The sequence below is a fragment of the Sebastes fasciatus genome, chromosome 8 (assembly GCF_043250625.1).
Source record: "Sebastes fasciatus isolate fSebFas1 chromosome 8, fSebFas1.pri, whole genome shotgun sequence".
Taxonomy (NCBI): domain Eukaryota; kingdom Metazoa; phylum Chordata; class Actinopteri; order Perciformes; family Sebastidae; genus Sebastes; species Sebastes fasciatus.
In genome coordinates this window covers 14,563,811-14,575,790 of record NC_133802.1, presented here as the reverse complement: position 1 = coordinate 14,575,790, position 11,980 = coordinate 14,563,811, and the positions used below count along the sequence as shown (strand labels likewise).

At 40.2% G+C, this 11,980-nt stretch overlaps 1 protein-coding gene across 1 annotated transcript in view; it reads left to right on the top strand.

The window, feature by feature from the left end:
* The first annotated feature begins 585 nt into the window (after nt 1-585).
* Nucleotides 586-11,980, top strand: part of LOC141772572 (metabotropic glutamate receptor 4-like) — a 225,282-nt gene continuing 213,887 nt past the window's right edge. The window contains exon 1 of the mRNA XM_074643692.1: nt 586-945. The gene's annotated coding sequence lies outside the window, so the exon portion shown is untranslated. The remainder of the gene's footprint in view (nt 946-11,980) is intronic.

The window sequence follows — 11,980 nt, the reverse complement described above, 5'->3', positions numbered from 1 at the left end:
TTCTCAAATGCACACACACACAGGACCGCTGCACCGATGCAAACCCAGAAGCACACACCTAAAAAAAATTCTCCAGGCTGTGATCTCTGCAACATCTCAGATGAACAACCAGCTTCCTTCACATGTCTAAAGCTTCTCCATCCAAAAAAACTCCCTGAAATCTCCCGTCTCTCACATCAATCCACGTTTTTACAACCACATGAAGGCTGATTTTAAACAAAAAAAAACTCCATCTTTTTTGGGGGCTCTAATTCCCAATTAAAGATAGCCTCGACCTCGTGGTTCAAGCATCAATTTTGCGCAGTCAGTTCCTGTAACCCCTTTTCTATCTTCTTCTTGTTGTGGTTGTTGTTGTAGTGGAGGAATGTGTTTTATACCAAAAACAAATAAAGGAGAGATAGTTGAATCTGTGCGCGGTGGGAGGGGAAGGCTTGTGCTGTGAAAGCAGCAGGACAAGAAGAAGAAGAAGAAGAAGAAGAAGAGGAGGGAAAAAAGTGTGAAATCTCTGCAACCCCTGGAGTCTCATTCAGCACCACTCGCTACTGGACAGCGACTGAGCAGCAGCAGCAGTAGGAGCAGCAGCAGCAGTAGGAGCAGCAGCAGCAGTAGGAGCAGCAGGAGGAGTTGATCGAGAGAAAACGGGAGATTTGTTCAAAACCTTCGAGTCTGGGAGTAACAACACCGCAACTAACAACACTTACTGATTCACACCGGCGTTTTCCACTCCTTCACTTCTTCTTTTTTCCTTTAAATCTCATCCGTGTGGCGGGTTTTGGCGAGAAAACGAGGAGGAGAGCTTTGCTGACTGACTGACTGACTGACTGACTGGAGCCAAACAAAGACGCAGGAAGAAAAAAGAAGAAAACTGGACCTCATCAGAGATAGATAGAAGAAGTTCATTTTCTCCACTTTATAGGCTCACTTGCACCAGGAGGATTTCAAAAGGTACGAGTGTCTCCCTTGTTTTATACTGTAGCTGGGTGAGTTTATGAGTGGTAAATGTGTGTGTCCACAGAGTTATGCAGCTGTGTCTGTGAAAGTATGCTGCACAAATCTGTCTATTAACATACTTGGAGGCATGTTGTTGCACTTTAATAGATTCTTATGGTCACATGAGGGAAAACAAGGATGAACATTTAAGGGTTGTCTTCTGGTGGCATTTGGCACATACTGAGTTTACAAACCATCTCCTATATCAGTGTGTAGCCTATATGTGCCTGGTTTTGGAGGGCTGTGGCTGATCAACAGATGAATCACCTTTACTGAGAGGCTTTAGGAGCAGGATCGAGGCGTCTCCTGGTGGAGCTGTGACAACACAATGAAGCCCTTCATCAGCTGTGTGTGTGTGTGTGTGTGTGTCTATGGGAGCCCCCTCTGCAAAGCCCCTCGTTCCTTTCAGCTCCACTTGGCTTGCTGTTGTTCCTCACACACAACACTACAGAGGAGTCTGTAGGTCTGATCAATGCCCAGATTGAGACAGACGGTCATTCTAAACTAATGTGGCTCAACTGGAGACCGTGGATGAAAGCTTTGCACCTTCCACAGGGTTGTTTTGTATGAATCCATCTTTTGCATTTAATCAATCTCAAGTGAGACATGATGGTTTGGTGGTGACGCCTCAGTTTGATTATGCATCCCTGTCAGGGAATAATTGCTGCTCATATTTCTGCCGGGCTGTTGAATGCATCATGTTTGGTTTCATGTGTTGGAACATTCAAAGGATACATCTTGAGGAATGTTGCAATTGATGTGATGTGAATGAGCAGTTTTCTTCCGGATTTAAATCTGTACACACATCCTCCAGTGATATGAGGCATCATATTTTTTTAAGATTTCCTGCGCCACTCCATTTTCACTGTTTTTTTTTTATTTTTCATGGCAGTCATGTGTTTTGCTGAAGATTTGTTTGGATCTCCTCCAGAGTCCAACATCCAAATCTACTTCAAATGCCTCACTGGATTTCAATTAGTGCAGCATGTGCATTAATTGTGTTGATATGCTCTTCAAATTCAAAACTTCATTTGATGCCAAAAATACAAAAAAGTGAAATCAGACTAGTAGCAAATGACAACAACCCCCAGTGGAAATACTTTAAACAATGTTGGACCATTCAAATCTCCATAAACGCTACTTAAAAACACCTGCACTCGCACAGAAATGTTTCACTGAGCAACTAAAAATTTAATTTGATTTCATTTTGTTTTTGAAAAAACAAAAAACAAAACAGGCATATGAATGATTTGAAGCTCTAAAACAACTGCTTTTTAACTACCCATCAGAAGCCTTCGCTGGAACAACACGTCGCCTTCTCTTTGGTCATTCATTCTCACAGCAGGAGAACAGATTCAACACATCTTTGCAGCACAAATTCTCCACCCAGTCTGTATCCTCTGAGCGTTATCACACTGTCTGGAGTGTAAATCTCCATCAGCAGTCACAGTACGTGTGCATTAGTGATTATCAAGGAGGAGAAAAAGAAAAAAGCTTTTCTCAACCTTCACAGTAGCTTGTTACGTGCCACTGTAGACAAATCAATTCTGGTATGAAGCCAGGTGAATTATATATGTCTTATCATGTTAGCAATAGCGAAAACTATCAGTCTATTGGCAGTACACATTCACAGGTTTACACGTTTTTCATGATATCTGTCAAACAGCAAACCTGCTAATCTAAAATCCATGATACAGTTCACTCTGGCTTTCATGTTTTGGCTCCTTCATCAGAACATATATTTGTAATTCATTATTCTGCTGCTTTTACTGGGTTTTCTTCCTTTATTTATGCTCAACTTCATCTGCCCTGCAGTCACTACTTGGCTGTGCTGCTTTTAAAGAGGCCCAATTATGCTTTTGTGTTTTTTCCTTTAGTCTGTTGTATAGTTTTCTGTGCATGTAAAAGGTCTGCAAACAAAGTTACAAAACACATAGTCCATGCCAAAGGGAGTTATTCTCCTCCACAGAAACACTGCTCATGAACTGCCTGAAATGCCTTGATTGAAGTCCTATTTTTTCTTTCGTAACGTGGTGATGTCACCAAGTAACACATCGCCCCGTTGAGGTTTATTTCACAACAATGACCTGATAGCTGTACGTTATCCCGCTTACTTACTGCTTACTGCTCCTTACTTAAGAAATCAATAATTTGACACAAAAATGGTCCTCCAGAATCCGACATCAGAACTGCGCCCATAGCAACAGTCTGTTATACATAGCAACGGTCTGTTATACATAGCAACGGTCTGCTATAAAGGAATAACAGACTGTAGAACCCCGTTACTGACCAATCAGAATTGAGCATTCATGTAATAAATTTGCATAACGGCTAGCTTGACACACCCTCAAACAAAGTTAGTGAGAGAGGAGCTGGAGTCGAGTCCAAAAGTTTCGTTCGGTTGACCAATCACAACAGAGTGGGCCAGCTGACCAATCAGAGCAGACTGGGCTTTTCGGGAGCTCAAACAGAGCAAGGGTGAAAAGAAGTGCTTAAGCACAGCCAGTATGAGAAAAATAAAGCGTTTTTTGAGCATCAAAGCATGTTACCACCCAAAATACAAGTATGAACTTGAAAATAAGCATAATAGGTCCTCTTGAAACAGCACATCAAGGTTTCTGGAGTACACTCTCCTTGACGAAGAAATATAAATTTGCAAAGATCACCTTTTTTGTGCCCTGACCTATAGGCCTCCTATCTGAAACTGTGCACCACCCCACCAAGATTCACCAATTAAATGACTGTGCTTGGTTTTTAGGATATTGAGGTTAGGGTTTGGGTCATAGTTCAACTTAGGGTCTGCCAATCGGAGGTGGGATGGGAGAAAGTGCTGACCAAGAGGCCCAGTTCAGGGAAAGAAACAATTACTGCAGAATGTATTGTTTACAGCCCCAAAACAGCTTACATCAGAAAAAAACTGTCTACTGTTTGAAGGAGATACCTGAACATTTAAGAGCGTACCAACAGTATTATGTAGGTTTCTAATGGCACAAGACATTATTCAGTGTTTTCCCCTCATTAACGACTTTCTCCCAGAGAGAAGAAAAAAAAAGCATCTCATTAAGATGCAAAGCTTGGAGGAGCTCCAACAAACAAGAGTAAGAGATTGACTGTCAGCACAAAGCCTGTTACTTTTAACCTTTACATCCAAACGAGTTTCCTTGTACTATAATCTGTTCCAGACCTGATAATGTTCCCCTTATACCCGGAAAATCATCCAGGATGTGTTTACTGTCATTTCCTCCATCTTTGGTAATTCATTTTCCATGCCGCTGCGAGTTAGTGTGACATTATAGGAACAGTGCGGTATAAATCATTCTCCTCTGTCGGCTCCTCTTCCTCTTCTTTTCAGGCCGTGCTGAAAGCGCGAGCATATATACGTCAGCGCTGAAATACACAGGCACCCAACAGAGAAGACAGACAGACAGTCGGAGAGTCTTTTCTCTGTGTTGGAGGAGTTTAAGATATCCAGTCCTCTGTTGTTCCCTATCACTGCCTCCTGATCATGGAGTGTCCACATTCTGGATGAGCTCCCCTACTTTCTCCTCCTGGCTGTCCGTCTGTTCGTCGGGGGGGGCCGTATGTGTGGTCTTGCTGCTCTGACCGCAGTCTGATGATCTCCAAAACAACAGCAGATCCATTCCTCACACTCCTCAACACAATCCTATTTTCCAAACTGCTGATTCTGCTCCTCAGTGATCCTTTAACAAGCTTTCCATTTTAGAAGGCTTAGATATTTCTGCCATATGTGTCTTTCTGTAAAATAGTTTTATTGCAGGCTCGGGACTTCTGGAAGTTTTTTTTTTTTTTTTTTTTATGGATAAAGTTTTAAAGTCCAGATGCTCTTGTTTAAACCGCCATGCTGTAAGAAGACTCTCTTATCACCAGTGGTGGATTGTAGCTAGGCACTTTTATTCAAGTACTGTCTTTAAAGGAACAGTGTGTAACAGTTGATCTATTAACAGAAATGGAATATAATATTAATAACCATGTTTTCATGTATATTCACGTGAAACTACGAATCGTTGTGTTTTCGTTAGCTTAGAATGAGCCCTTCATATCTACATAGGGAACGTGTCCTCTTCACAGAGTCCACCATGTTGCTCCGCCATGTTTCTACAGTAGCCCAGAACGGACAAATCAAGCACTGGCTCTAGAGAGAGCCTTTTACGTTTTTACGTTACCTGAAGGCCACCGTAGTTCTCTGATAGGTTTGTGAAACTGCGGTAACGTGAGCCACAGAGTGCAAAACCGTGGTACCGCCAGCCGCCGCCTCACTTCCGTTGCTCCTAAAGTGGTGTTAGGAGCTCATATTACCGCGATCTTGGAAAGGAAGGTGTGAGCGGCGGGGTACTCAGTTGGCTGCAATCTGCAACCACACCTCTAGATGCCACCAAATCCTACACACTGTCCCTTTAAGCACAAATACTGAGGTACTTGTACTCTAATATTTTCTTCTCCTGCCACTTTATACGTCTACAATTCAGAGGGTATATCGAACTTTTAACTCCACTACAATTATTTGACAGCTTTAGTTTCTAATTACTCCACAAATTAAGATTTTTGCACAGAAAACATGAAAATATATACGAGTACAGCTGAAACGATTGGTTGATAACCAATTGAGAGGAAATTAAATGGCAAGTATTTTGATAATCGTTAAGTCATTTTTTCATTGTGAGCATTTGCTGCTTTTACTTTTAATTATATTAATCATTTAAATGTATTTTTTAATAATTTTGCCATTTGTACCGTTGGTTGTTAAGGTGTCGTTTTGGGCTCTGGGTAATTGTTACAGCATTTATCACCATTTCATCATATTTTCAGGATTTTTACAAACCAAACAATGACTTGATTGATTGAGAAAGTAATCAGCTGATTAATCCATAATGACAATAATCATTAGTTGCAGGCCGATACAAAATGGTTAAAAATTAACTCAACAGAGTACAACAGTAAAATCCTGATTTTCATGAATGCCTGACTAATAATAATCTAATGATAATATAATATACATATTTTTCTGCACTGAATTACTTTTAGTAATTCAAGTACATTTCCCTGATTAAACTAACATTTTCATTGCAGGACTGTACCTGTGTATTAGTACCTGTACTAAAATAAAGGATGTGAGTACTTCCTCCACCGCTGCTTGTTGTCACATGAGAGCTGCAACACGCCTACAGGTTGAACATCTTCATTAGAGGCCTGTTGACACTAATCAGAGATGACATCCACTAGCACTCTAGTTAATTTACAAGATTTACAACACAAACAAAGGAAGCATCTAATCTCTCCATCACAGCGAGAGAGTCCCTCATAACAGAGACACATTTGACGAGGTGTCGAATTAGTCTTTGTTCGTAGCCGAGGTTATAGTGCCGCATGCTGTCCTCAGCAAAAATTGGCTTCGACTCACATTTTAAATAATTGGTCCCTCTTGACAGGCAGAGTCCATTCAAATGAGTCAAGAGCATAATGGATCCATATCACAGATACATCTGTTATAACTCAGACAGTGTATTGTTTTGGTCTAACCTACGGAGTCACCTATGTGAGATAAAGTACTAGAAATAAATATTCAACGCAGTGAATAAGCACCTTTATGTTTCTTACATGTGGCTGTAATGTTAGCTAGTTCCTCTTTGTGTTGGCTTCAGTTATCAAGAGCAGGATGATTATTTTATAGATCAATAAGCAGGATGATTATATTTAATCACCCAATATGTTTATTCACTTGGTAAGATATTTTAACTAAATAGTTGTTAATTGTGCTGTTGTTTTTTTTGCCATCAGCTGCTATAAATGACATCAACAACTGCTTCCCTTTAATGTTTTCTTCTTAATTTCCTGGTTCAGCGGCTCACTTTTCTTTGTCACAGAGTTTCTAAATATGGCATACTGCTCTCCCTCGGGCGTCAGTTTTGTTGTGTAATTGACAGATTTGTTGATTAGTTTTGGATTGGAGTGTAATTCTACAGGAGCAGATTGTGATTTGGCTGGATTTTTCACTATAAAAACAAAACAAAAACAAAAACAAACGGGGGTCTAACGGGTAATTACGGGACACCGTAATTGGCAGTGACACAGTAGCATATGTTAACGTTACATTAATTAAGCAACAGCACGCATATTTTACTGTTAATGCTGCAGCTTTGGGTGGACATTAGCTTTAAGTAGGTTGTTGGCATCAACAAAATTAATGTGTTCATCTCCTTCCCTTGAGGCTGAATACACACATGCACAGTAAAATATAGGTCGACATTCATTCAGTTACTGCAAAAAGTCCTCCAAATTAAACGTCAAAATACATCGTGTGCCCTCTAGAACGTCACGCATCACTGATTTCTGATCTGATCTGTTGGACTATAAATCTACTTTTGTTAGTGCCTTCAACAACCAAAGGAACTGGCTTATCACTGTTAATAAATATATCAGTTTTATGATCTGACAACGATATGGTTAAGGTTTGGTCAGGTTTTGGTTAAAATGACTACTTCATTGAGGTTAGGCGACCTTCGTTGTCGTGGTTACAGGTTAGGGAAGGTTAAAAGAAACCCACATTGACTGAAATGGGAAATGGACTGTGTTAAAATCTTTTTGTTGTCCCATCCATCCACCTTGGCCTATTTGTGTATGTGTGTCATATGTAGGCCTAATGTATGTAATGAATGGATACAAAAATACATTTGAAGTGTGATATATTACCAAGATATACGTATAAATATAACTATATCAAAGACACATGCGATGATCATGTCATGCAACTGCTGAATGAAGGTACTGTTTGTACAGGTGCTGTACTTTTTTTGGTCCAATTCAGGCACTGGGCATACAATGCAGTAATTGTCACTTTCGTTTTGTAACGAGCTTTGTCCGCTTGCCATTTCACCTCGCTCTATTTGCGTTTTTCGGGCGCTGTGTCGTGTGTCTGCCATTTTCGTAGCTTCCTTTTGGATGCATGCTTGCAAATGCGTGGGGGCTACACACCAAGTGCCCAAAGGCTCACGCCCAGAAACGTCAAAATACACACAGCAAAATAAGAAGAAAATAAGAAAATCCAGGAAGAGGGCAGGGTTTTTTTAAGGGAAAAAACTAAGTATAAAGTATGCTCTAAGGCTAAGAAGTCCAAACAAACAACACAGCAACTTCTATGTGTGTTACAGTACGTTTGGGAACTTGTACACAAACATTATTTGGATAAATAAACATAGAAACAGTTTCCCAGCTCATTTAAAAAGGACCGTCTTGATTGTAATGATAATATGAGGTAATGAGTTTGCAATGATGAAAATAATAGCCCATAAAATTCAGATTGAATGTGATCCATTGAGGAGTGGAGGCAAGGAAACACACAACTCTTAATCAGGTCCGGTATTCAACATAAATGTTCTACATAGCTCTACAGCAGAAAGTCGTAGAAATGAAAATTATCCCCACTTTCCCCATAATGCATGACTTCAGGGCCAGTTCCTTTTAGCAGCAACAGACCACTCCAGATTAGCTCTTGTTCTGCACACCAGCGCCTGGCAGAAATCTCTTGCCAGCAGCAGTGGGAAGGCATAACCGAGCTCCTAAATCCTGCAGTCAACAGCCACCCAGCTCTCTGTGCACTACTCCTGGCCTTGATTACAGTGTGTGTGCCACAGAGGCTGGCTCCACCACAGAAAGGGCCATATGGAGATATTAAATTATATGTGCAGTTGGATTGGATGGGCGAGTTTATTGCAGATATTTGGCAAATTGTAATTAAACATTAAGTTGTACACAGTTTTAAAAAAATATTCTTAATTCGGTCATTGTTTATGATGTGACAGGTTGTAAAAGCAAAGCAAGTCCTGTACAAACATTGAACCAAGATGGTAATCTTATTTCGCTCCTGTTCTTCTCTACAGTGAACGCTTATGGATCTGTCGTTCAGATCCAATTTTCTCATAAGCCTGCCAGCGCCTTAAAGAAAAATGGATGCAAAAAAGCATTCCCCCTATAACCTACGCTGGTTCAAAGACCAATATAGGTATCACTGTTGGCAGACACTGGACATGATTAATTGCAATCCCAGGCTCTCCTCGTTTTGCCCGAGTCCACAATCTCCACAATCGAATATGAACGTAGCATGAGAGGAAGCTCGCGAGGAAGCACAATGCCATTGTTTCTCGGCAAAATGCATTAACGTATTGACTTTGCAAGAGTGCATGCAAGTTACCTCAGGTCACTGTTGATTGGCTGGCGCAAATTAGTTATCAATCAATTGAAAAAAAAGATAAACATGCAGGATAATGTTTTATTCATCTCCTGCTCTCGTTGTCAATAGTTCAGCATGGCAATCATATTGCGCTCCTCGACAACATCCACAGAGTTGTGTTTAACAACATTAAATTGTAAAGGGAGACTGCCATTAGAGGCTTCAGTTCTTTCCCTTGGATGTGTTTTGGCTTTATAATGGGCCTGTAGGGCGACTACGTGCACCGCGGGTCCACTTAATGGTGTGCTGATCGGTTGGAGCCCATTACTCAGAGAATCCTTGTCATTGCCCTTGCCCTTCCGCAGCACTGCACTTCAGCTCACCAGTAATGAGATGTCTGTATTTACACCAAGTCCTGATTACTAATGCAGAGGCAGCGATATGGGATAGCATGTCTACCACTCCCAGCTTTCTTGTCTGACACCTGTAAGTGGGGGATTAAAAAAAGCTCATGCTGCAAACATGCAGACACACGGAGCCGGATCTGGTGGGCCATATCAACTGAAGGAGGAAGTATATAAAGTATAAAGCATATAAATATAAATATACAACCTGTAGTGAGAATTACTACAAAAACACCCAATCATTTCAACCCCGTCTGCTAGAGATTATGTTGATGTATGATGTATGTTATGTTAAAGCTTGATTTATGCTTGTGTCCGCACGGACAAAGTGATGTCACACGATCAGACACGGCCCTTTGTCAGGGTTCTTTGCGGCAGGTTTTCACCATTTCGAACACATCCGCATTTTTCTAACTATCCAATTAAAAATTGGAAAAGTAAACGTATCATTTCTCATGTAGGCTTTAAACATATTTAACCAAGACCACAATCGTCCCCTAACCTGGAAGGGAAAGTTCCACATTTTTGGGAAATACGCTTAATTGCTCTTTTGCCAAGAGTTAGATGAGAAGATTGACACCCATCACCATATCTGTATGCTAAGTATGAAGCTACCGCCAGCAGCCAGCTAACTCAGTTTGGCTGGAAAAAGACTGAAAAAAAGGAGCAAACAGCTGGTCTGGCTCCGGCCAAAAGTAACAAAATCTGCCCACCAGCATCTAAGCTGGCAAACATGAGAGTGGCATCAATCTTCTCATTTAATTATCTGTAATACAAATAAGCATATTTCCCAGAATGCTTACTTCTTTAACCAAATACTAATAAACATAAAAACATGAATCATGCTTTAGTTTGCACAGTGAACGTTTTGCAGACGCGTTCAGGCTCTGTAGAAACATTTTGCAACTCTTATAAATACGTTCATTAAAACTGTTTCCTTATTATGTTGATAAGAAACAGAATCCAAGTGGCAGTACGTTTCTTTCACAATGTATTGCTGTAGCAAATGATGTGAACATCATTTCTAGGTGACAGGGTCGATTATTTGCATATTCATCACAAAAGACCTAAAATAATCTGTTAAATTTAAAGAAAAAATGATGTACTCAGTTATAATACTACTCCAATGTTTGAAAGCTTTAGTGAAACCATTATATGTGACTTGTACTTCCAACAGATTTGCTGTGTGAACACAGACTGCAGCATCTTCAGTGAGCTGTTGGGAAACATATTTGTTTCATGATTCAAGGTACCTCCGACTCCCCGTGTGACTTGCACACTGTGTCCTGTCTTTGTTTACAGCGTGGCTGTAATGGGGGCTCTGTAGACTTTCCTCAGTCAATACAAACACTATTCTCGACCCCTGGCGACACACACACACACACACACGCACAAGCACACGCACACGCGCACACACACACACACACACACACACACACACACACAGCGGCACTGCTAGAGTGCCTTAGGCTGTTCTTCTCTGGATGTCTTATCCATGTAGAGAGATATTAGTACATGGCATGGAGCGCATTTGATGTATTGCGACGTTCCACTAGATTTATCTCTACTTGTGCCACCAACATACTGTAGGCTGTAAGGATGTAAGAATATATGGCCTCTTTATTAAAAATGCCAGATGAAAGGCAAATGTTTGAATTCACTTGGTAGCGTTCCAACGCTCAGCTGCTGCAGTCTTAGTTCATATCATAGGACATACATGTCATATAATATTGTGTGCTGGGTTCAGGCTTCAGTGGATTTTATTGAATCTAAATCAGTTCGAGTCCTTTATCAGACCTACTTAGGTAGTTGGAAGTGCTCCGCTTTGTTGAGTCAGTCGAGCGAAATAACTGGATGAGCTTGAATGACATTTTTGTTCACCTGTATCTTCTTACTCTGATAACATTCATTACTATATCGACTCATCGTATAATTTATGGACATGAAGTCAGTCTTTTTTGCTGACTGCGATATTGCCCGTTTTGTTTACATGTGTGTTTGTTTATGTAAGAATGTCAACAACATTTTAGCCAACATGATGCCAGATTAAACAGCAGTGTTTTCCTTCCCAATATTAAGGCTTGGACATTAGACTTTTTTGTTAACGAGAGTCCATTTTATTTATTGTTTTGGTAGTGTGGTTTTATTTTATTTATGGTTATTTATTTTGGATATATATATATATTTTTTTTGCATTCCAATTCCAATGTCTGAATATATTTAAGATAGGGCTGTCAATTGATTAAAATAGTTAATCGCAAATTTTTGTATCTGTTCAAAATGTACCTTTAAGGGAGATTTGCAAGTATTTAATACTCTTATCAACATAGGAGTGGACAAATATGCTTGCTTTATGCAAATATAAGTATATATTAACTATTGGAAATCATTTATCAACACA